At 45.9% G+C, this 22712-nt stretch overlaps 1 long non-coding RNA gene across 11 annotated transcripts in view; it reads right to left on the bottom strand.

Moving 5' to 3' along the window:
- Positions 1–8583: 8583 nt before the first annotated feature.
- The window catches only part of LOC111751678 (uncharacterized), a 70438-nt gene continuing 56309 nt past the window's right edge, over positions 8584–22712 (bottom strand). For 5 of the 11 annotated variants that reach the window (XR_010319093.1, XR_010319096.1, XR_010319095.1 and 2 more), the window contains one exon: positions 13467–22394. This is a non-coding gene — a long non-coding RNA (uncharacterized LOC111751678). The other 6 variants (XR_010319103.1, XR_010319101.1, XR_010319094.1 and 3 more) reach the window with 5 other exon arrangements.

Below are 22712 nucleotides of genomic sequence, written 5' to 3'. Positions count from 1 at the left end.
AACACTCTCTCCTTCTCAACCTCGGGTTCTCCATTAACATTCATCCAGCTTTCCTGTCCCCTCCTGCCTTCTCGTCCTTACCGCTGGGCTGGTGTGCCCATTTGGTCTCGTACACAGGGTTGAGCCATGTATATTATTGTTTGTTTTATGGGCCTGTCTAATCTTTGGCTGAGGGGTGAACCTCAGGAGTGATTTCAGTACTGAGTTAAAAGGGTGTCTGGGGGCCATACTCTCAGAGTTTTTTCAGTCTCTGTCAGGCCAGTAAGTCTGGTCTTTTTTTGTGAGTTAGAATTTTGTTCTACGTTTTTCTCCAGCTCTGTCTGGGACTGTCTATTGTGATCCCCAGCAGAGCAGTTGGTGGTGGTAGCTGGCACCATCTAGTTGTGCTGGACTCAGTCTGGTGGAGTCTGTTACTTGTGGTCCATTAGTCCTTTGGAATAATCTTTCCCTTGTGTCTTTGGCTTTCTTCTGAATGAATAAAAATCTTTCCTTATCATCTGATCAAGCCACGCCACTAACAGGAAAATGACACGGCAGCTGAGGAAAGGCTCAGGGTCCTGAGTTTGGACTCAGTGCTGTCAGCGGGCAATGACATCACGCTCTGGGAACATCAGGGTCTGGGGCACACACAGATGGGGCTGCAGATGGGCCCTGGGGGCCGTCAGCTGCAAAGGTCGTCCGGCAGGAAACACGCTGTTGACTGGCAGTTTCCAGGCTGTGTGACATAACCGCCAGGTCACACTTCTGCAGTTACAGCCCCGCAGGGAATGGCCACATGAAACAAGCACTGGTTACTATCATTTGGAAAGGCTCAGGCAGTGGCCCTTCTACGTCTGAGGGAAGACAGGAAGGAAAAGTTGACTTCAGTTCAGAGTTTGCGGTAACAGAAGGTGCGATAAATAGGATTGCTGCGCTCAGATGATTGCTGAGGCTCCCAAGCCTTTGCCTTTGGCTTTGAAAGGTTATAAATACGCTGGACTAGTGAACTATAAGCGGCCTTGGTGGCACAATGGTTAAGCGCTCGGCTGCTAACCAAAAGGTTGGAGGTTCAAACCCACCCTGTTGATTTGCTCCGTGAAGACTACAGCCGAGGCAACCCCATGGGGCAGCTGTACTCTGTCACGTGGAGTAGTTACCAGTTGGAATTGACTCCACAACCCAACAACAACAGTCAAGCATGAGGAGGCCATGGGTAGTGCAAATGGGTAGTGCAAATGGCTACGTGCTGGGCTACTAACCGAGAGGTTGGCAGTTTGAACCCACGCAGAGGTGCCTCAGAAGTAAGGCCTGGAAATCTGCTTCCGAAAGGTCACGGTCTTAAAAACTCCGTGGGGCACACAGCTCTACTCTGCACCTGTGGAGTCGCCATGAGTCGGAGTTGACTCGACAGCACCTAACAACAGTCAAGTATAGCCCACCAGTCACGAATTATCAGTCATTTTTCGGCTGTTGTTAAACTTTCTTGAAACCTCTTGTTCTGAAAGACTAAGCAAATAGCTTCTAATGCCCCAGCCGTGGGGTTTTAAGCTTTGCCACAAAGCAGTTTAGATGATCCTTTGTCCAAGCGGCTCCACATGGCTGCAGGCTCACAGGACACCCGGTTGGAACTCTACCTGAAACCTTCCTGTCCCTGACTTCGGTGCTGATTTGAAGGCTGGGCCTGACCGCTCAGTGCTCAGGGATAGGTGCTTCAGGAATGCTTCTTCCAGCCCGCGGTTTGCGCATACCCCCAGCCTCAGAGGCTAGATAAGTCACATACAGAATGCAGGGCGGCCTGTTACCTGTAAAACACAGTGGATATCTGTGTTCGGAGAGGTTACTAATGCACTAAGGAGCCCTGGAGGCCCAAATAGTTAAGCACTCAGCTGCTAACTGAAAGGTTGATGGATCAAAATGACCCAGCAGCTTCTCAGGAGAAAGACCCGATGGTCTGCTCCAGTAAAAATTACAGCCCAGGAAACCCCACGGGGCAGTTCTACGCTGTCACATGGGTTTGCTATGAGTCGGAATTGATTTGACCACACCCAACAACAATACGCTCAAGAATCTGATATTAGAAGTTGTTTGCTTTCAGGAAGGGGACATTATACCAGAAAGAAAATTACACGACAGTAATCCACAGTGTACATTTGTAGTATAATCCGTATACCTGCTTAACTGGGGCGTCTTTGAAATTTCCATCTTTGGTGTAAGATGACACACACACACACCCCAATGGTAAGCATATATGCCCTGCAGCCTGAAACCTCAGTGCTCAATAATATGAAAAGACATTCGAATCATTTGTCTGACTCCACTGGAGGCTCCTTCTTCCAACGTAAGCTCCTTCACTTTTTAAAATGTGCTCCAGTAGATTTTTAGTTTATCTAGATTCTCTGTAATTACATTTCGTATACTGTCCTTTCATCTTAATTAGAAGAAAAATACTCTTCCAAGCATTTGCTTGATTTGTTGTCAAGCTGAGAAAACAGCTTCCCTCCAGGTTTACCCAAATCTGAGGAACATACAAATGGAATGTTTTTGTCCTCCATTTCTTTGCCGTAAAACGCATTCGCCGGACTTGTCCTGGCTCTTTAAGCCGGTTGGTTGAGCAATATTTGGTCAGGCCACCTTTACAACACATTTGCTTTTCCCTCTTTATTGTCCCCTCGCACAAACAGTATTAAATATTTCATGACCTGTGGGGTTTGTGGCTGGCAGTGTGGCTAAGCCAGAAGCTATTTTGAGCTCTTCCCTGGCAGTGGCTCGGTATGGCCTTTGCTCAAATACTGGTCTTTGCTCTCCTCTATTCTCTATTAGACCCAGTGAGTTACCAGCACATACAATACCCTGAGTTGCATCCTGTTGTAAAGTGCTGTGGAGTCCTACTCTTAGCAACCCCAGGTAGCAGAACAGAACTGCCCCATAGGGTTTCCAAGGCTGTAATCTTTACTGGAACAGATCACCAGGTCTTTCTCCCACGGAGCAGCTAGTGGGTTCAAACTGCCAAGCTTTCAGTTAGCAGCCGAGCACTTAACTGGTGTGCCACCAGAGCTCTTTGTATTCCTTCCTACTGGGGGAAAAACAGGCAAAGACTTCTGCCCTCATTCAGAGTTGCTGCTGGTTGTAGGATAGAATTGTGTTAGAAAAGAGAAGATAAAACAATTAAGGTCTGGTGCCAAAAGTGTTGGTATTGTTGTTAGCTGCTGTCCAGTCAGTCCCCGACTCATGGGGACCCCATGCGCAATGGAATGAAACATTGCCTGGTCCTACATCATCCAGTTGCGGACTGGACCACTGTGATCCGTAGCATTTCACTGGCTGATTTTCTGGAAGCAGATGCCAGGGTTTTCCTCTTAGTCTGGACGCTTCTCTTAAAACTATCCCCTGAAGTCTTCTCCGAATCAAAAAAAAAAAAGCTTGTTTTAATTAGTAAGGAAACCCTGGTGGCATAGTAGTTAAGGGCTATGGCTGCTAACCAAAGGGTCGGCAGTTCAGATCTGCTAGGCGCTCCTTGGAAACTCTATGGGGCAGTCCTACTCTGTCCTATAGGGTTACTATGAGTCAGAATCGACTCGACGGCGCTGGGTTTGGTTTTTTGGTTTTTTAATGAGTAAAGTACATCTGCTTTGAACATTATGCTCTTTTAAGGAATTATCTACATGGGATCAAATTGACAACAGCAACTGGGAAGCCTGGATGGGAAGCTTAGGGGACAGTGAGTTTAAGATGACGGTGATGGAATAATTGCAAAAGGAAGGTGAGAGTGGTAGAACCATTTGAAGAATGGACCCAGTGTTACTGAATTGTACATGTAGAAATTGTTGAAATGTATCTGTGGCTGTGTGTACTGCCACCAAAATTTAAAAAAAAATTAAAAAATTCATCCTCTGTCCCATTCTCAAGTTTCTCCCTAACCCAGCCACTCACCAAGTCCTACTGCGCCTTCCCCTTCCGGGTCCAGGAATGACCCATTGTCTTTACTCTCACCATTGCTTACCTGGTCTGTCTCCAGTCCCACCTGTCCCCTTGGTCTCCACGCACAGCTCCAGCTCCAATAGCGATGGCTTGGAAAGGAAGCCCTCCTGGCACAGTTCCCCACCACCTACAGAATGAAGTCCCGACCCCTTGGTGTGGCATGCAAAGATCCACCATCACGCCCTCTTGTCCCTCTTCTGAGCTCTCAGCACGATGAACACGTCCCTATCACCACCACACACCTGCACATGCCACAGCTGTGGGTATGTGTCTGCTGTTCCAACTGTGAGATCTTGAGGTCACGTGCTGTCTCTTCCATTTCTGTATCTCCAGCACCGACCATGGGAAGTGTCATTGTTGGGTGCTGTCAAGTCAATTCTGACTCATGACGACCCCATGTGACAGGGTAGAACTACCCCATAGATCCTTCTAGGCTGTAATCTTAATGGGAGCAGGTCTTTCTCCCAAGGAACTGCTGGGTGGGTTGGAACTGCTGACCTTTCAGTTAGCAGCTGAGTGCTCAATCTTTGCACCACCAAGGCCCCCCTAAAATAATTTTTATACTCTGCCTCATTCCGGAAAGGATTTAATGATGACAAACAAACAAAAAAACCAAACCCATTCCTGTGGAGCCAATTCCAACTCATTATGACCCTATAAGACAGGGTAGAAGTATCCCATAGAGTTTCCAAGGAGTGCCTGGTGGATTTAAACTGCCGACCTTTTTGGTTAGCAGCTGTAGCTCTTAACCACTACACCACCAGGGCTTCCAGATGATGGCAGGTGAAGTTTAAAAGACCGATCTCTACTCCCACAATACCTTACATGTACTGGGATGAGGACATGAGGTTTACGAGCACGTGCGGAATAAACTAGGAAGACCGTGAGCAGCCTCGGCATTCTTCATTAGAAAAGTTAATAATGGCTACCCTTTGATCACGTGTATCCTCAGTCTCACAGATATAAGTCTCATAGAGAACGCGGTGCAGGCCATTACTTTTAAAACACCAGAACCAAACCCACTGCCATCAAGTCGATTCCAACTCATAGCAACCCTGTAGGACAGAGCAGAACTGCCCTGTAGTTTCCAAGGAGTGTCTGGTGGATTCAAACTGCCGACCTCTTAGGTAGCAGCCGTAGCACTTAACCACTACATCACCACAGTTGCCCATTAAACTGAGCCAGAAATCCATTTCTTAGCAGAACCAACAGGACGGCGGGTGCCTGGGTAATCAAAGGCACTATGTGTATGAGAGATGAGAGGTTTCCTGTTGTAGGTTAGATGCCATATTAAAACACTGGGGGATGATGGAGAGCTTAGAGCATTGCAGGTAGGTTAGAAAACCCACAGAGATAATTGTAGAGAAATCTCTGCCCCCTTCTGCACCAAGAAAACAACTTAAGTCCAGACCTCTTCCATACCTGGACCCTTCTCTCTGTGGATATAAGAAGTCTGAGTGTTGTATTTGTGGACGCTGAAGGTTTTAAAAGCCAGCATCAGAGAGAGAAGGAGCCCTGGTGGCACAGTGGTTAAGCACTCGGCTGTTAACCGAAAGGTGGGCAGTTCAAATCCACCAGTCGCTCTGCAGGAGAAGGACATGGCAATCTGCTTCCACAAAGATTAAGAAAAAAACAGCCTAGGAAACTCTATGGGGCAGTTCTACCCTGTCCTATAGGGTTGCTATGAATCGGAATCAACTCGACAGCACCCAACAACAATGATACACTCAAGAATCTGATGTTAGAAGTTTGGTTTTTTTATTCAGTGACAATCAGAAATACTGGTTGATTAAATAGAAATGGTAGGCGTGTTGGCCTTTTTTTTTTTTTTTTTTTGAAAACAAAAACACAGTCCCTGTATTTGTGTTTGGAGAGGCTTAAAGATTCACTTGAGAATCGGGTATCAGAAGTTGTTTTCTTTCGGGGTCAGTGTGTTCATTTTCTCTTTTTACAGGCGAAGAAACTGAGGCAAAAGAAGGTTAGAATTGTGTCTATTCACAGATCCAGTCAGGGGAGAGAAAAAATCCTGCCCAGAGTCCTTCTGTCTCCAAACCATACGCTCCTCCCACTGGGTCACACTGCCTCTGTTTAAAGCTTGACTCTCACCAGGTAAGCACTGCTAAAATTTTTAAATGGTTTGCTTATGTCACGGTCCGCAAAAGCTGGGGGTGACACTCCAGGGGCGGCCTTAAAGGAAGCAGTCGGAACTTATGACTACAGGAAGTATTCTTCTGAGCTCTGATCACACACTATCTTTGTCCCCAACTGGCACCTCTAGGCCCATAGAAAACCAGTTGCCGCGGAGTAGATTTGAACTCATGGTGACCCCATGTGTGCCAGAGTACAACTGCGCCCCATAGGGTTTTTTTTTTTTCATTGTGCTTTAAGTGAAAGTTTACAATTCAAGCTAGTCTCTCATACAAAAATTTATACACGCATTGTTACATGACCCTAGTTGCTCTCTCTATAATGTGACAGCACACTCTTTCTTTCCACCCCGGATTTCTGGTGTCCATTCAACCAGCTCCTGTCCCTTTCTGCCTTCTCATCTCACCTCTGGACAGGAGCTGCCCATTTAGTCTCATGTATCTACTTGAACTAAGAAGCACACTCTTCACGAGCATCATTTTATGTCTTATAGTCCAGTCTAATCTTTGTCTAAAGCGTTGGCTTCAGGAATGGTTTTAGTTCTGGGCTAACCGAGACCGGGGGCCATGTCTTCTGGGGTTCCACAGGGTTTTTAATGGCTGACTTTTGGGAAGTAGATCACCAACCAGGCCTTTCTTCCTAGGCACCTCTGGGTAGTCTCAAACCTCCAACCTTCCATTAGTATTAACTGTTTGCAACACCCAGGGACTTCTTTCCAGGTCCATATCCAAAAGAATAAGCAAACTTCAGGAGCTGCCTAAAAGTAGGGTTGGAGAACAGTTTGTTACTTACCACCTATCAACAGGCAACTTGACAATTTGCATCTGTTGCCTAAAGTTACACTGAAAACAATTGTAGTATCTGCTTGTTGTTGTTAGGTGCCCAGTAGATTTTCAACTCATAGTGATCGCATGTGACTGAGCAGAAATGCCCCATAGAGTCTTCTTGGCTATAATCTTTATGGGAGCCAACTGCCAGGTCTTTCTCGGGTAATGGGATAGTTCCTAAGTGAGGAGTAGGTATATACCAATGTCAAGATCCTGGTTTTGACAATGTACTGTTGTTATATAACATATTACCATTGTGGGAAGCTGGGTGAAGGGTACATGGGAACTCTGTGCTATCTGTACTATTTTTGTAACTTTTTGTGGGTCCCAGGAGCCCTGGTGGCACACTAGTTAAGTGCTAGGCTGCTAACTGAAAGGTTGGCAGTTCAAACCCACCAGCTGTTCCACAGAAGAAAGATGAGGCAGTCTACTTCTGTAAAGGTTACAGCCTTGGAAACCCTATGAGGCAGTTCTACTCTGTCACATGGGGTTGCTATGAGTCGGAATTGTCAAGTCGATTCTGACTCATAGTGATCCTATAAGAGAGAGTAAAACTGCACTATAGGGTTTCCAAGGAGCAGCTGGTGGGTTCAAACTGCTGACCTTTTGGTTAGCAGCCAAACTCTTAACCACTGTGCCACATGGCTCCAAGCGGAAAACAAAACAAAAAAAAAGTACATTGCTGTTGAGTCGATTCCGACTCATAGCGACTCTATAGGGCAGAGTAGAGCTGCCCCAGAGAGTTTCCAAGGAGCACTTTCGAACTGCTAACCTTTATGGTTAGCAGCCGTAGCTCTTAACCAGTACTCCACCAGGGTTTCTCAGAAGAAAAGCTTCTCAATTTCTTTAGCTTCAAAAGTACACATTCTACGTTTCCACTCAGGGCCCTCTCTATGGAAAATAGCACCTATGGCAATTAGTTTTAAATTGCTGAATGATTTCTCCCAGCCAGCGATGGAAACTGCGAGGGCCAACAGAAACTGTTCATTAGCGCTCCTCCTCAAGCAGCACCCAGGGCATGCGCCCTACCTGCCATACCTTAGTTGTGCCTGTTTCTGTTACTGAATGCAGAAAGGTGGGTTCTTGTCTGGAGCGCTCAGACTTGCCAATTATCTGGACACCGGTCTTTGAGAAAAATAACTTTATTGCCATGCACAGAGCAAGGAGCCGGGAGGAAGTTCCTCAGATCCAGCTCACCAAGCTATGATTCTGATTCACAGCAACCCTGTAGGTTGAACCCAGTAGAACTGCCCCATAGAGTTTCTAAGGGGCACCCGGTATTTTCGAACTGCCAACCTTCTGGTTAGCAGCCGTGGCGTATCAACCATTACACCACCAGGGTTTCCAAGCTACGGGTAGGCAGGGCCTATATGTGATTTGGGCAGCAAGATGGCGGCCACACAGGTGTTCTGGGGAGGGAAAACTCTAGAAGGCAGCCAGGAAACAGGAGGTGATGTGGTTCTTCTCAGACCTCTTGCTTCAAAATAAGGTCTGGGTGATGATTTTCCTTCTGATTTGTTCCTCCTGTTGCTGCGTCCTCTGCTAAGGTCAATTACCAATCACAGTTGGCCCTTCTGCCCATGCAGGGTGGGCCAAATCCGATTTGGGCTAGTTTAAGGACTAATAGAAATTTACTAACATTAGTAAGGTCAGGTTACATTTCCTTTGGAGGATACAAGGGTAAATACAAGCCTCTGATTTGCTCCCTCCCAAAGCCTCACTAAAACCATTAAAAAAAAAAAACCATAGGAAAGGAAATTTTTAAAGACATGGTGAAAATGGTCAAGCACTCAACTACAAGCAGGAAGAATGGTGGTTCACACTCACCCAGAGGGGCCTCAAAAGATAGGCCTGGCTATCTGCTTCCAAAAGGTCACAGCCTTGGAAACCCGATGAAGCAGTTCTACTCTGCACACATGGGTCACAATCAATTCGATGACAACCAAAAACAACCAAGGGCATCAGAAGAAATAACTGGCAATCTACTTCCGAAAAATCAGCCACTGAAAACCCTGTGGAGCAGAGTTCTGTTCTGACACACGTACGGTCTCCATGAGTAGATTCCAACTTGACAGCAAATGGTTATATCCCAAACCACTTTCAGAAGTAACCCTCACGTGTTTAGACTCCCAAAATATAAATTGCCCTCTCCCGCCCTGACTTTCCCTCCTGTTCATTTCAGTAATTTCTACTCTCACCCTGTCCTAGGCTTCTGGGCCTTCTCTCATAGAACCCCACTCTATTTTCTAAAGATTTATTAACCAAAACAAACCTGCAGACAATTTCTATTGGCCATCGCAGTTTCCATCACCAGCCATGAGAAATCATTCAGCAATTTAAAACTAATTGCCATAGGTGCTATTTCCTGCAGATAATCCCCTGAGTAGAAATCTAGAATGTGTAGTTTTGAAATTAAGGAAATGCAGGAAGCCTTTCTTCTGGGGGAAACCCTGGGGGCGTAGGGGTTAAGAGCTATGGCTGCTAACCAAAAGGTTGGTAGTTCGAATCCACCAGGCACTCCTTGGAAATTCTGTGAGGCAGTTCTACTCTGTCCTATAGGGTCACTACGAGCTGGAATTGACTCGATGGCAACGGGTTCGGGTTTTTTTTTGGGGGGGGGGTTTCTTCTTGCAGCCATGGTGGTACAGTGGTCAGGAGCCTGGTTGCTAACCAAAAAGTCAGCAGTTGGAATCCACCAGCTACTCCTTGGAAACTCTATAGGGCAGTTCTACTCTGTCCTATAGTATCACTATGAGTCGGAATCAACATACGTTAACATCATAGAAATTGTGCTTTTCAACTGGGAAATGGAAATATTAAAATCAGCCTCTCATTAGGCACTCTTATGGGAATCCAGTTAAAACCTATGTTACCTATATATTTCCCACAATTTTTAAAAATGTATTAAAAACAAAACAAACAAAAACCAATAGGAGGCAAGACAGGCGTGGAGACATCGGCCACAGAACTATAGAAGCTAGAAAGCAGATGGATCAGCAGCGGGTGACATAATAGTCCTTGAACTGGTGGGCAGTAAAGCTAAGGACGAAGCCACTTTGCACCACAGCACCATGGAAAAGCTCAGAAACCAACAGCACCAGGTACCTCTGGGAATGGAGCTGCAAAGAGACTGGCTGAAATGAGGACTGGGTGGCATTCTCAGAGACAACACAGATCTCTGGATGCCTCCGCCCCATGTGCCACTGGGACATTGCTCTTCCCTCGCCCCAGCATAAGCCTACAGGGCTCATTCTGTTAAGAGTGTAAAATAGAAGTCTTTGGACTAGTAAGTTGAAAGCACCATGTCAAAAAACAAAAGGATTAAATGACTGTATTCAGAAGGGATGCTGAATGCTGAGAACCTCAGCCCTTCTCCCCCAGCTTATCTCCCCATACCATGGGCGGCCAAATCTTAAGCTTCCAGGTGGGAGACTAACAACCTGCCTTGGAGACTCTGACCAGCCCAAGAAAAAAGACCCAAAGCTACTTAAATTAGGGACTGCTCAACAAATGATCTACCCAGCCAGCCCACCCTATAGTAAAGGTCAAAGACAACAACAAACCTCAGCCCTGAACTTCCAGCTTCCGGTTAGCTTTTCAGTTCTCATTTCTTTATCACAAAGATAGATATGAAACAAACACATAGAAAAATGCAACTTGGAGTCTATGCAGGGAGAAGAAAACTACCCCCTCAACAAGCCACCCCAAATATTTAACGTCCTCAGAGAGATGACAAAAAATATCATATCCGTGCAAAAAGAACAGGATGCTAAAAAAAAGGAACATGGAGAGAACAGCAACAACCAAAAGAGCTCTTGAGAATTCAACACCTGACAACACAGATGACAAAGAGAGAGGCTGGAAAATAAAGCTGATGGGAAGTATCCCAGAAACTAGAGCAAAAACAAAAAGAGATAGGAAAAAAAAAAAATTGAAAACATGCCCAGGAGATCTGACATTCAAATAATAGAGGGAGTTCCAGAAAGAGAGCAAAGAGGGGCCATCAACAAGATGATGTGAGATTTGCCAGAACATAAGAATGTGAGTTTCCAGCACAGAATGGTCCACCAAGTACCCGACACAATGAGTGAAATTAGGCTCACACCCCCAGGAACATCATCGTGAAATTTCTAAATACTGGGGACCAAATACAGATCCTACAGGCTTCCATAAAGATAAAATGAGTCAATTACAAGGATCAAGAAACACATTGACTTCAGGCTTCTAAAAGCAAAAAGACAACGGGCAGAGTTTCCCATTCTGGACAAGATGGTACAAACACATGCCACTGGACCCTCCACCTGACTGCAATTATACAACCTGGACAGAATGTATACAGAAGCTATTCGAAGGTGCTGGAAAAGTCAACAGTAGCAGGCAGACTGAGGAATAAGACCAGAATCCAAAGTCCCACCAAACCAGCAGTGAGTGTATCATTTTTTTCCTCTGAAATACTGGACTCAAGACAGGCTGACATCACTGGGCATCTGCTGGTGCCTAAAACAACGGAATATTTTTCAGCAATAAAAATGAACTATTGATTTATGCATTTTGCTAAGTAAAAGAAACCCATAGCCGTCAAGTTGATTCCAACTCATAGCGACCCTATAGGACAGAGTAGAACTGCCCCACAGAGTTTCCAAGAGGCACCTGGTGGATTCAAACTGCTGACCTTTTGGTTAGCAGCTGTAGCTCTTAACCACGACACCACCGGGGTTTCCGAGTAAAAGCAGCCAGACTCAAAAGACTATGGTATGAGTCCATTTACATAACCTTCTGGGAAAGGGAAGACTACAGGGACAGAGGAGCCCCTGAGCGTGCAAACGGTAAACGCACTTGGTTGCCAACCAAAAGGCTGATAGCCAGAGGCACCTCAGAAGACAGGCCTGGTGATCTAATTCCAAAAAATCTGCCATTGAAAACCCAATGGAACACCGTTCTAGTCTTGACAACATGGGGTCACCGTGAGCTGGAATCAACTCCACAGCAACCGGAAAAAAATAGGAGAAATAACTAGATGCAATGTGGGATCCCTGATTACATTCCAGAACAAAAACAGGACGTAAGTAGAAAAAAATGGTATAATCCAAAATAAACCTGTAGTTTAGCCGATGATATCATATCAATACTAATTTCTTGTTTTTGACCATTGTACACTGGTTGTATAAGATGTAAACATTAGGGGAAGCTGGGCGAAGGGGATAGAGAAATTCTCTGTACTATTTTTGTTTCTTTTCTGGAGGTCTAAAATTATTTTAAAATACAATTTTTCATAATCATATAAACCTATTAAAACAAGTTATATTATATCCTAAGCTGACCAGTCACCACTAACTTCTAAGGTTTATTCAGTTAGCAATCAGATTTATAAAAATGTCAATTGCTCAATCGTATGGCCAACTTTGAGCTGGCACCTAGCCAGCTGCCTGGCTGATGTCCCCCTTACCCCTTGTTCATTTTTCTATATCAGCCAATAAACTTGGGCAGAATTTCAAGGCCTGGGACTTCGATGGACTAGAAAACAGAAGCAGGAAAGAAGTGAGCAGCCACAGGGATTGAACCAGCTCTCCTACCTTCTAAGCTGCACCTGTTCCACAGAGCCAAAGCCTCTGGAGAAAACCAAAATCCAGTTGCCGCTGAGTGGATTCCCACTCATGGTGACCCCATGTGTGTCAGAGTAGAAGCGTGCTCCACAGGATCTTCATTTGCCTGATTTTTCAGAAGTAGATCTCCAGGCCTTTCTTCTGACACGCTCTGGGTCAAACCTCCAACCTTTTGGTTAGCAGCTGAGCATGTTAACCACTTTGCACCACTCCGGGACTCCTTTTATCGTCCCCCGCAAAATTACAGAATGATACAGTCTGACTCGGAACTATACCATCTGCCTATGCACTTAGAATTTTTAAAAACGAGCCCTGTGTTTATAGTCTGAGCTTACATGCCACATTTGTAGGGAAATAGCTACTTAGCTGTCAGGCGGTAGCAAGACTATTCATGTTCAGAAGCTTCTCCCCTTAGGGGCAGGTTAAGTCCTGAAGAGCTGATCCTAAACCCACTGTTTGTCATTCCCGTTGCCTAGGAAGGGTTGCATCTTGCCAGCCTCATATTTTTTTTCCACCAAATAGGAATGTTTTCAAGTGAAGCAGATGCTCCTTGTCTTTACTGGTGAACGTTCTCGCAGGCATATTCCCCCCGCCCCCAACAAATCAGTCTTTTCTACATGTAAATTTTGTTAAGACAGATAATATCTGCCAGTACTGTCAGGTTCTCCTTAGCAGCTTCATATCCATCACCCCACTGTACTTTGAAGTCAGGCAGATTCAAAGGGGCCTTGTACCGAGGAAATATCTGTGGCTTGGGGCAAACATTTCATCACTCCTGGTCTCTGAGTCTTCAGACAAACTCCCTGCATTGTCTTGAACGAGGCTGATAGACTGTGTTGAGGCTGAAACTCCAAACCGTGATACTTCAATTCCTTTCCTTGTGTCAATTACTTTTCCCGTCTCTTGCTGTTCTTGCCTACAGAGGCCAGACAGAGTTTATATATTACACAATGACCCTTTGTCCTTTAGAACCTTTTCTAATGTTGAATGGCTCTGTCTATATACTGGGGAAGCAGCCCTGGTGGCACAGTGGTTAAGCACTTGGCCGCTAACCAAAAAGTTGGTGGTTCAAACCCACCGAGCGGCTCTGTGGAAGGAAGACCCGGCAATTGGCTTCCGTAAAGCTTATAGCCTAGAAAACCTAATGGGGCAGTTCTACTCTGTCTTGTAGGGTCACTAGGAGTCAGAATCAACTCAGCTGCACCCAACAACAACAACATACACAAGGGCAATTCTCCTTATTCTTTTTATTTTTTTTTAAAAATATCTTGCTTGTAATTGAATACATGAGTAAGCCCTTTCATGGGCATGATGGAGTTAAAAGTGTTTGTAAAACACCTTGGCACTTAGTATAAGCAGAGCAAACACACCTTGGACCAAGGTGCCTGTGGCCAAGCGTCCCTAGGCTAGTCATCGGTGGCGGACAGAACTTTCTCAAGAGAGTATAGCTTTGTTGATAACCATGGACATTCTCAAGGAGAAGGCTCTCTACTTTGCATCAAGAGCAAAAAGGAGATTCTAAGGTTGATGTTTGGCACACCGCTTCCAGAATCAACAAAACAGGAGGCTGATGCAATTATCTGAAGAATTTTGGCCGAAATCTACTTATCTACATATAGGAAGTAACAAAGTTTTGTCCGAAAACAAAATAACAGTTTACACTGGCTGAGCACTTACTATGTGCCAAACTGAGTCCTTGGGTGGTGAAAACAGTTAACACACTCAGCTGCTAACCAAAAAGTTGGTGGTTTGGGTCCACCCAGAGGTGCCTCAGAAGACAGGCCTGGCAATCTACCTCCAAAAAACCAGTCATTGAAAACCCTGTGGAGCACAGTGATATCCCAACACACATGGGGTCACCATGAACAGGAAGGTTATGTGCCAAGCACGTGCATTATCTCATTTAATTTCTTAAAACAATTCTAAAGTATAGACATTATCATTCTCATATTACAAATAAGGAAACTGAGGCACAGAGAAGTAATTTGTCCAAGGTGACACAGGGCAAAGCTGGGATTCAAACTCAGGTGTCTGACTGCAGTGTGGCCCCAAAATATGTATTGTAAATCCCAACCTCTATGTTTGTGGTGCAGTGGTTAAGAGCTTAGCTGCTAAGAGGTTGGCAGTGTAAATCCACCAGCTTCTCCTTGGAAGTCCTATGAGACAATTCTACTCTGTTCTGTAGGATTGCTATGAGTCAGAATTGCTATGACTTGATGGCAATGAGTTTTAGGCTTTCGGTTATAATCCCATCTGAGAAGGGTTGTCTTTGTTATGTTAATAAACAATATTAGCGTAGGGAGTGTCTTGAGTTGGTCTCTTACAAAATATAAACGGAGTAGGTTAAGGAAGCAGAGATGGGGGAAGAGAGATGCCAAGCCACATGAAGATTGCCCAGGAGCAGAAGCTCAGAAGAGACAAGGACTTTCCTCCAGAGCCAACACAGAGAGAAAGGCTTCCCCTAGCGTCGGTACCCTGAATTCAGACTTCTAGCCTCCCAAACTGTGAAAAAATTAATTTCCGTTTGTTAAAGCCCCCACTTGTGGTATTTCGGTTATAGCAGCACTAGATAACTAAGACAATGGCTTACCTGAAGGACTGACAGAACTGGAAGCCGACGGTACCGGGGTCCATTGAAAGAAGAAAAGCAGTAGTTCTCAACCTATGGCGATTTTGCCCCCAGGGACACTTGGCAACGTCTAACAACATTTTTGATTGTCACAACTTGGACGTGGTACCACTGGGTGGAAGGTAGGGATGCTGCTAAATATAAGGAAAAAATTATCTGGCCTAAGACATCAGTGGGGGCAGTGGGGGCTCAGTGGTAGAATTCTCGCCTTCCACAAAGGAGACTGGGGTTCAGTTCCAAGCCGACGCACCGCAGGTGCAGACAGCACCCGTCGTCAGGGAAGGTTTGCGTGTTGCTATGATGTTGTGAGTAGGCTTCAGTGGACCTTCCAGACTAAGACAGACTAGGAAGAAAGGCTCGGTGATCTATTAAGAAAACCAGCCAATGAAAACCCTATGGATCACAACGGTCTGATCCAAAAGTGGTCACGGGGATGGCACAGGACTGGGTAGTGTTTCATTCCACGGTGCATGGGGTCATCATGAATCGGGGCTGATAGCAACAGCAACAAAATGTCAACAGTGTCAAGGTTGAGAAACCCTGAGCTAACGGAGCCACTAATGTCCTGTAGCCCTCGTCTACATCCTGGCTGGGCTGAAGACTTGCTGATATTACAGGCAGGAACCTGTATCCAATTCTGGGAGGGGCGACGCTGCTGTTTGCCTTGGGCTCCTTCCATCCAGCTAATGAGTGCATTACAGGTCGGCTGAGCCGACAGCCTCCTTCTCCCCATAAACAACAGCACGCTGGCAAGCCTTCCCACATCCACAATGCAGCCCTGATGAGCAAAGCAAGTGATTCCACAAGGTAAGTCTGTGTGCTGCATGGCCACGGGCCTGGCGCATATTTCAGAGGCAGATGACAAGTGAGGTACCCCAGGAAAGGGCAGGAGAGAGAACGGAGGAAGAGAACAGAGAACGAGTGGCGCGCTAAGGAGGTCAGAGGATCCTGTCGTTCTGCTCCCTAAGTATTTCAGCAGGCGGTGAGATCACACTGTGAGAACGGAGGAGAAGAAAGGGGAGCTCTAACTGGAGACTGCCACAATTAAACCCGGCTCCGCTCTAGGAACTAAGACATCTGTTTACATTCATTTCATGAAGAGTTTAGGGTCCGCGTGCTGCCTCGAAGGAAAGGGCCTGCGGAGCCAGGCAGACTGGTTCAGGATCCCAGCTCTGAAATGTTCTCGTCATGTGACTTCAGGCTAGAAACCATCTCCCTCGACATTAATGAGCCTTGAAAACATCACACTGAGCAAAGTTACTTGGTCACCAAAGGACAAACAATGTGTGATCTTGCTTACATGAAATAAGCAAATATACATGACAGTTGTCGTGTGCTATCCAGGCAATCTTCTGCTCACGGGGACTCCACGTGACAGTGTGGAACTGGCCCTTTATGGGAGCAGATCACCAGGTCCTTCTCCTTCAGAGCAGCTGGTGGGTTAAAATCGCTGACCTTTTGGTTAGCAGCCAAGCGCTTTAATCACTGCACCACCAGGGCTCCTAAGCAAATACGTAGAAAACAAAAATTACTGGTAGTCACCAGGGGTGGGAGGGAGGTGGAAAGGGAGAGTTTTGTTAACGATGTTGATGTTAATGGTGGTGGAACAATTTGGAAAAGTAGCGTGAGAATCGTCGCCCGACTTGAAGAATGTAATCAGTGCCGCTGAGTTGTACGTGTAGAAACTGTTGAATTGGTGTATGTTTTGTTGCGTTAAAAAAAAAAAAATTCGCCACAGAAAGACTGTGCTGAATTACTGATATTTCTCCTGATTTTCTTGTGAGGATTAAAGTCTAAACTTTTCCCCCCCAAAACAAAGAAAGAATCTACGCCCCAGCTTCTCCTTTGCAGAACAGGGCAGTAACTGCCACATCAGAGGGGTCTGCAGAGAAGCAAACGGTGTGATGCAAGCACCTAAAGTGGTGAGCTGCTCACCAAAAGGTTGTAGGTTCAGGTCCACTCAGAAGACCTCGGAAGAAAGTCCTGGCAATCTGCTTCTGAAAAATCAGGCCCTGAAAGCACAGTTCTACTCAGAGACACACGGGGTCGCCATGAGTCAGAACCGACTCGATGACAACTGGTTTTTCAAAGGGTGTAAGGATTTGGAGCCCTGGTGGCGCAGTGGTTGAGTCTGGCTGCTAACCAAAAGGTCAGCAGTTCGAATCCACCATCTGCTCCTTGGAAACCCTATGGGACAGTTCTACTCTGTCCTATAGGGTCACTGTGAGTCAGAATCAACTCGATGGTTTTGGTTTTTTGTTTTTGTTTTTTTGGTAAGAAGTGTAATTAAGCACTTGGTAGAGTGCTTTGCACAAAACACAGAATAAATGTCAGTTTCCATTTCTCTTCTTTCCTTTCTCCACTAGTTGCGCATGTAAAGAGACAGACTGGTTGTCCCGGGGAGTCTGGCTGGGAGAAGGTGATGTTCACGGGATTGAGTCCTGCCATCACGACAGAGGCTTTTTATTAACTGGAATTTACCTTGACAAATTGTTCCATTCAAGATTTCCAGATAAGCAAGCTCACTTCAAACAAGTATCTTTCAATTCCCCCGGACCCAGAAAATGACAATTTGAGATACATTGGTTATAAACCTGGAGTCATGTAAAAATGGCGTGGCGGCAGCGGTTGACCTCTTCGTCTAACTTCACAAGGGGGAGAGTCATCAGCATGAACAGCCCAAGGCTTATCCCTCTAAGATAGAGGTCAGACATACCTTCTCTCTCCAACCTTTTCACCAACTCTGACACCAGCCATCCCTCCCATGGCACTCACTGTTTCTCTGCAGGGCTCCATAATTCATTACAATGGCCACAAAGAACTCACAGATCATACTCACAGTTATGGGACTTACTACGGAAGTACAGGTTACAGTTCAGCATCAGAAACAACTCAGGATACAGTTCTTTGGTCAGGGCAGCTTCTCGCCATGCCCGTAGGCAGGCCTCTCTCTCTTGGCTTTCAGCGCTCAGCCAGGCTTTGACCCTACTCAGGAAGTGTTACAAGGCTCTTTAACTTCTCCAGTAAGTGCCCAGAGGCACTCTACTCTGCCAGGAAGCCTCCTGCCCAAAGGCGCTCAGCTCTCTTGCACTGTGGGTCGGCACAAACACCGTAGCCACCTTGCTCTGTGGACCTGGGAAGCCCATCGCGCTGTTTGGTGCTGGTCTCCTGGTTCTGCTGCTGCCATTTCTAGTTGTCTCGTACCATCTCCGGTGTTACAACTCTCTCTGTCTCCTGGGTCTAGAAGGTTCTCAGCACAGGGACCCTGGGTCCAAAGGACACGCTCTACTCCTGGCTCTTCTTTCTTGGTGGTAGTGATGTCCCCCCTTTTTGCCTCTGGGATGGCTCATTTTAAGCCTTGTGAGATAACAAAACTGACCAATTCCCTCATTAGGATTCCTCACACGTTATTTGCATGGGTCCACCCCACAAGGGTTCCACACACCTTATCTGCATTGTTAGCAAGATATCCAGTCCCCTTGGTGGCCACGAGCACCTTATTTGCATAGTCCCACCCCATCATTTGGTGGGAGTTCTAAGATCATGGTGAGAAAGGCATATAAAAGTGATCCACAGCACCACAGTCAACAGTAGCAGATTTATTACCATGAAGTTAATGGAAATTAAGCTTCAAGCCTCTCACTTCACAGGCTGCAGTGGAGGCCTGGGGGGGCGGGCCTTGTGATGCATTCACACGGTCATTTGTTTTCGTAAACTTTGCAAACGCATGACACTATAGTCTCAGTTGTTAAAAATGGCTGTCTCTTGAAGGACCGTCAGGAATAAGAAGAAGAAAAGGAACACGTAGATAATTGCCTTCGTGAGCAACTGCCTCCTTTGCCACGAGACCAGAACTGGATAGTACCCAGCTGCCATTGCTGAGCATTTTGATCAAAGAGTCTATAGAAGAATCCTGATCAAAAGGGGGAAAATGAAGATCAGAATTTCAAGGTCTCATGGAATCCAGATTTTCTGGAGCTGGGGAGTCTGGATGAACCCCTGAAACTATTGCCCTGAGGTAATCTTTAAATCTTAATCCTTAAATCAAAAATATTCCCTGAAATCTTAAAACCAAACAATAGCTTAGCTTAATTAGTAAGCAATCTCGGCCTTGAGGATTGTACTCTTTTAAAGAACTATCTATATGGGATCAAACTGACAACAGCAACTCGAAAAATTAAATAGGAAACTTAGAGGGCACTGAGTTTATGTTAATGGGGGAGGAACAATTCAGAAAAGGAAGGTGAGAATGGTCGCACAACCTGAAAAATGTAATGTCACTGAATTGAACATGTAGAAAGTATTGAATTGGTGTATGTTCTGCCGTGTAGATTCTCAACAACAACAAAAATGAAAAAAAAAGATGGCTATCTCTTTCCACCCTGGTGGACTCTTTGATCACGTCTCCTCTTTTTGGGTGGCTTTGGAATGGCTATGGGCATTTTTGGGATCTGTCTAAGAAGACTTGGAGTTATAGATACCTTTAGTTTGAGCAGATCAAGATATATTTATGTAGTCACTTTCATATAGTTAAGTGACTGCTGACTGTCCTGAAGTAGGCAATATTTCTGGAACATTCCTGTAGCCCACTGTGACACCTCACCTGGCTTGGAGCCGTGAAGGCTTCATCCACATGTCATATCACTACGTGCAGCGTCTGGCAGTGCCTGGCAAAGGACCCTGGTGGTGTAAATGGTTAAGCGCTCGGCTGCTAACCGAAAGGCTGGCAGTTCGAACCCACTCAGGGGCTCTGCTGGAGACCTGGTGATCTGCTTCCATAAAGATTATAGCCAAGAAGGCCCCATGGGACAGTTCTACTCTGTCACATGGGATCACTGCATCAGAATAGACTAGATGGCATCCAACAGCAGCAGCTATCCAGTATAACATCATCTTAACTGCATCACACCTGCTAAGACCTTATTTTCAAATAAGGTCACATTCACAGGTACCAGGAGTCAGGACTTGAATATGTCTTTTGGGAAGGACCCAATTCAACCCACAACACATCCCTTTCGATCACATACTTTTATTTTATCTTTCTGAAGAGGGTAGGGTGAGGAGAAGGTGAGGCGGTCGAGAATCTTCGACCTGAAGTTCCCGAACGACTTGTAATTTCAATGATACCATGAAACTGGAAATTCTTTGTATGTTTGTTCTTTCTGAAAAGAATTAAGTGAACTAAGAAAACAAAGCTCCAGACTATAAAAAAAAAAAAAAAGCCCAGTAGATTTTCTTGTAAAACTCAGTTTGGCTTGCTTAGTACTTTTTAAAAAAAATTGTGATAAAAAATACGTAACAAAACAGTTACCAATGAAACACCTTTTACATGTACAAGGCTGTGACATTACATTCACCACGCTTCTGAAACCCTCATCACCGTCGGTCTCCAAATCTGTCCACCACCCTCGACAGAAACTCAGTACCCCCGAGCCATCAGGCCCCTTCCTCCACCCTCCCGCCCGATCACCACTAAAAAACTTAGCTCTCTATAAACCCAGACCAAGCCTCATCAGCACTCACAGCAACCCGGTAAGATAGGGTAGAACTGCCCCATGGGGTTTCCAAGGCTGTAATCTTTACAGAAGCAGATCACCAGCTCTTTCTCCCGCAGTGCGGCTGGTGAGCTCAAACGGATGACATTTTGGTTAGCAGTCCAGCATTTGACCACTGAACCACCAGGCCTCCTTTTGTCTCTCTAAGTTTGCCTTCTTCATATAAGGGGGGGTCAGATGATATTTGTCCTTTTGTGACTTATTTTACTCAGCATAATGTTGTCACGGTTCCCCCATGTCGTAGCACGTACCAGGGCGGGGAAGTAAATTTAATATAACACATAGGTTAAAAAAAAAAAAAAAAACAGACGCTGTCAGTTTCTGCTAAGGCCTTTTATCTGTACTTTATCCCTTCCCGCCAGCAAAAATCCTAAACCCTTTATAAGCTCCCCCTATTGTCGCTCCTACCACTGAAATCAAACACAGCTTGCTGATGACCGTTTTTTTCAAAGCGCCAAGGCACGTTGTACAAGTTAGAGAAAGTGAAAGAACTCGGCTCTCAGTTGAAAGGCCTGAACCAGGAAGCATTCAGGTAGCAGGGCCCTGGCCAGTCCTCTTCTTACCAGGGAAGGCTTAAAGGAGCCGCGTTCTCGAGGTTGCTTTCCGTTTTCCTGAAAAGTCTAGACGCGTCCCCAGGAGCTCACCGCGCCTCTTCTCACCCCTCACCCCTACCCGAACTCCATGGAGCCAAAAGCATTCATTTGATACGGAAGGGAAAACTTGGCTCTCTACTAAATTCAGAATCCTGTCCTCTATTTCCAAGTCCATTCAGAGGCGCCAAGTCGGCCTGCCCCTCCCTTTGGGGGTCTGGGGTGCAGCCAGCCTCCCCTCCTCAAGGTTTGCAAAAGGCAGCTGCGCTGAGCGAGTTTGCAAAGTCCTGGGAGCAGAAGGGCTAGGAGTATTTGTTGGCTCTTTGCCTTTCCTGGGAAAGCACGTAGCAAGAAGACAAGACCCCACCCACCCTGTCTACCTTCTGTAGCAGGACCGGCCGTTTTATAAAAACAGAGTTCGCGTTTTAAAGACCTGCCTTTTCTTCCAGGGAGTGAGCCTCAGTTAATGATTGCCAGGCGGTTTCTGTGTCTGCGCACCACGTGCTCTGGACATGTGACTTGGACCGGCTGTGCCTGCGACTTGGATGTGAATAAAAAGATCAAGCTTATTATTGCGTTACAAAGCCTGTGCAACTTGTCAGTGCAACGTGATTGCCAGGCGGGTTACACAACACGCGGCAGAACCGGGCTCAGCCCCGGGCACTCCGCGCCCAGCCTGTCCTTCCAGCGGCCCTGGGAGCTGTGGTGCGAAGATCAGAAACATGGTTTGGTGCTTCCCACGGGGAGAGTCCATTTTCCTCTTGGAAGATGGAGGGTGATTTGGGGGAAAAAGAAGAGAGTCCCACTTTCTGTGGATCTCTGAACCACGTTACGATATACGATATACCGCTTTTACGATAGATTGCTCAGCACAGACGTAAGTAAGAGTCGATCCAGTCTCCTGTTCAGATTCAGGATGGATTTTACCCTTGACGATCGCTCCTCCTCCTTCCCTGGGAAGTCTTCAAAATGTACTCTTTTCTATTTGTAAAAAAGTTTACTAGAAATGACTACATACAAATTCTTTTGTGCTTGTTTCTGAAGATTTCTAGAACATTAACAGTGAAATTTTGTTTCTGCACAACCTGTAAAAGAAAGAGCCAAAGATTAGTCTTTTTAAGGTGAGAAGAGCTGGGTGTCCCTTGCAGGATAAAACCAAAACCAAACCCATTGGCACCTAGTCGATTCTGACTCAGAGCGACCTGGTAGGACATAAGCTGCCTCACAGGGTTTCCGAGAAGCGGCTGGAGAATTTGAACTACAGACCTTTTGGTTAGCAGCAAACCCTTCACCAGTGTGCCAGCAGGGCTTTGCAGGGTAGGGTGTAGGAATGCATGTATATGCAAATATATGCAAATCTGCCACAAGTTTTGGGGGTTTTGAGGGGGGGATAAGGAGTCCTG

The sequence above is a fragment of the Loxodonta africana genome, chromosome 23 (assembly GCF_030014295.1).
Source record: "Loxodonta africana isolate mLoxAfr1 chromosome 23, mLoxAfr1.hap2, whole genome shotgun sequence".
NCBI lineage: Eukaryota > Metazoa > Chordata > Mammalia > Proboscidea > Elephantidae > Loxodonta > Loxodonta africana.
This window is presented reverse-complemented; position numbering and strand designations above follow the sequence as displayed.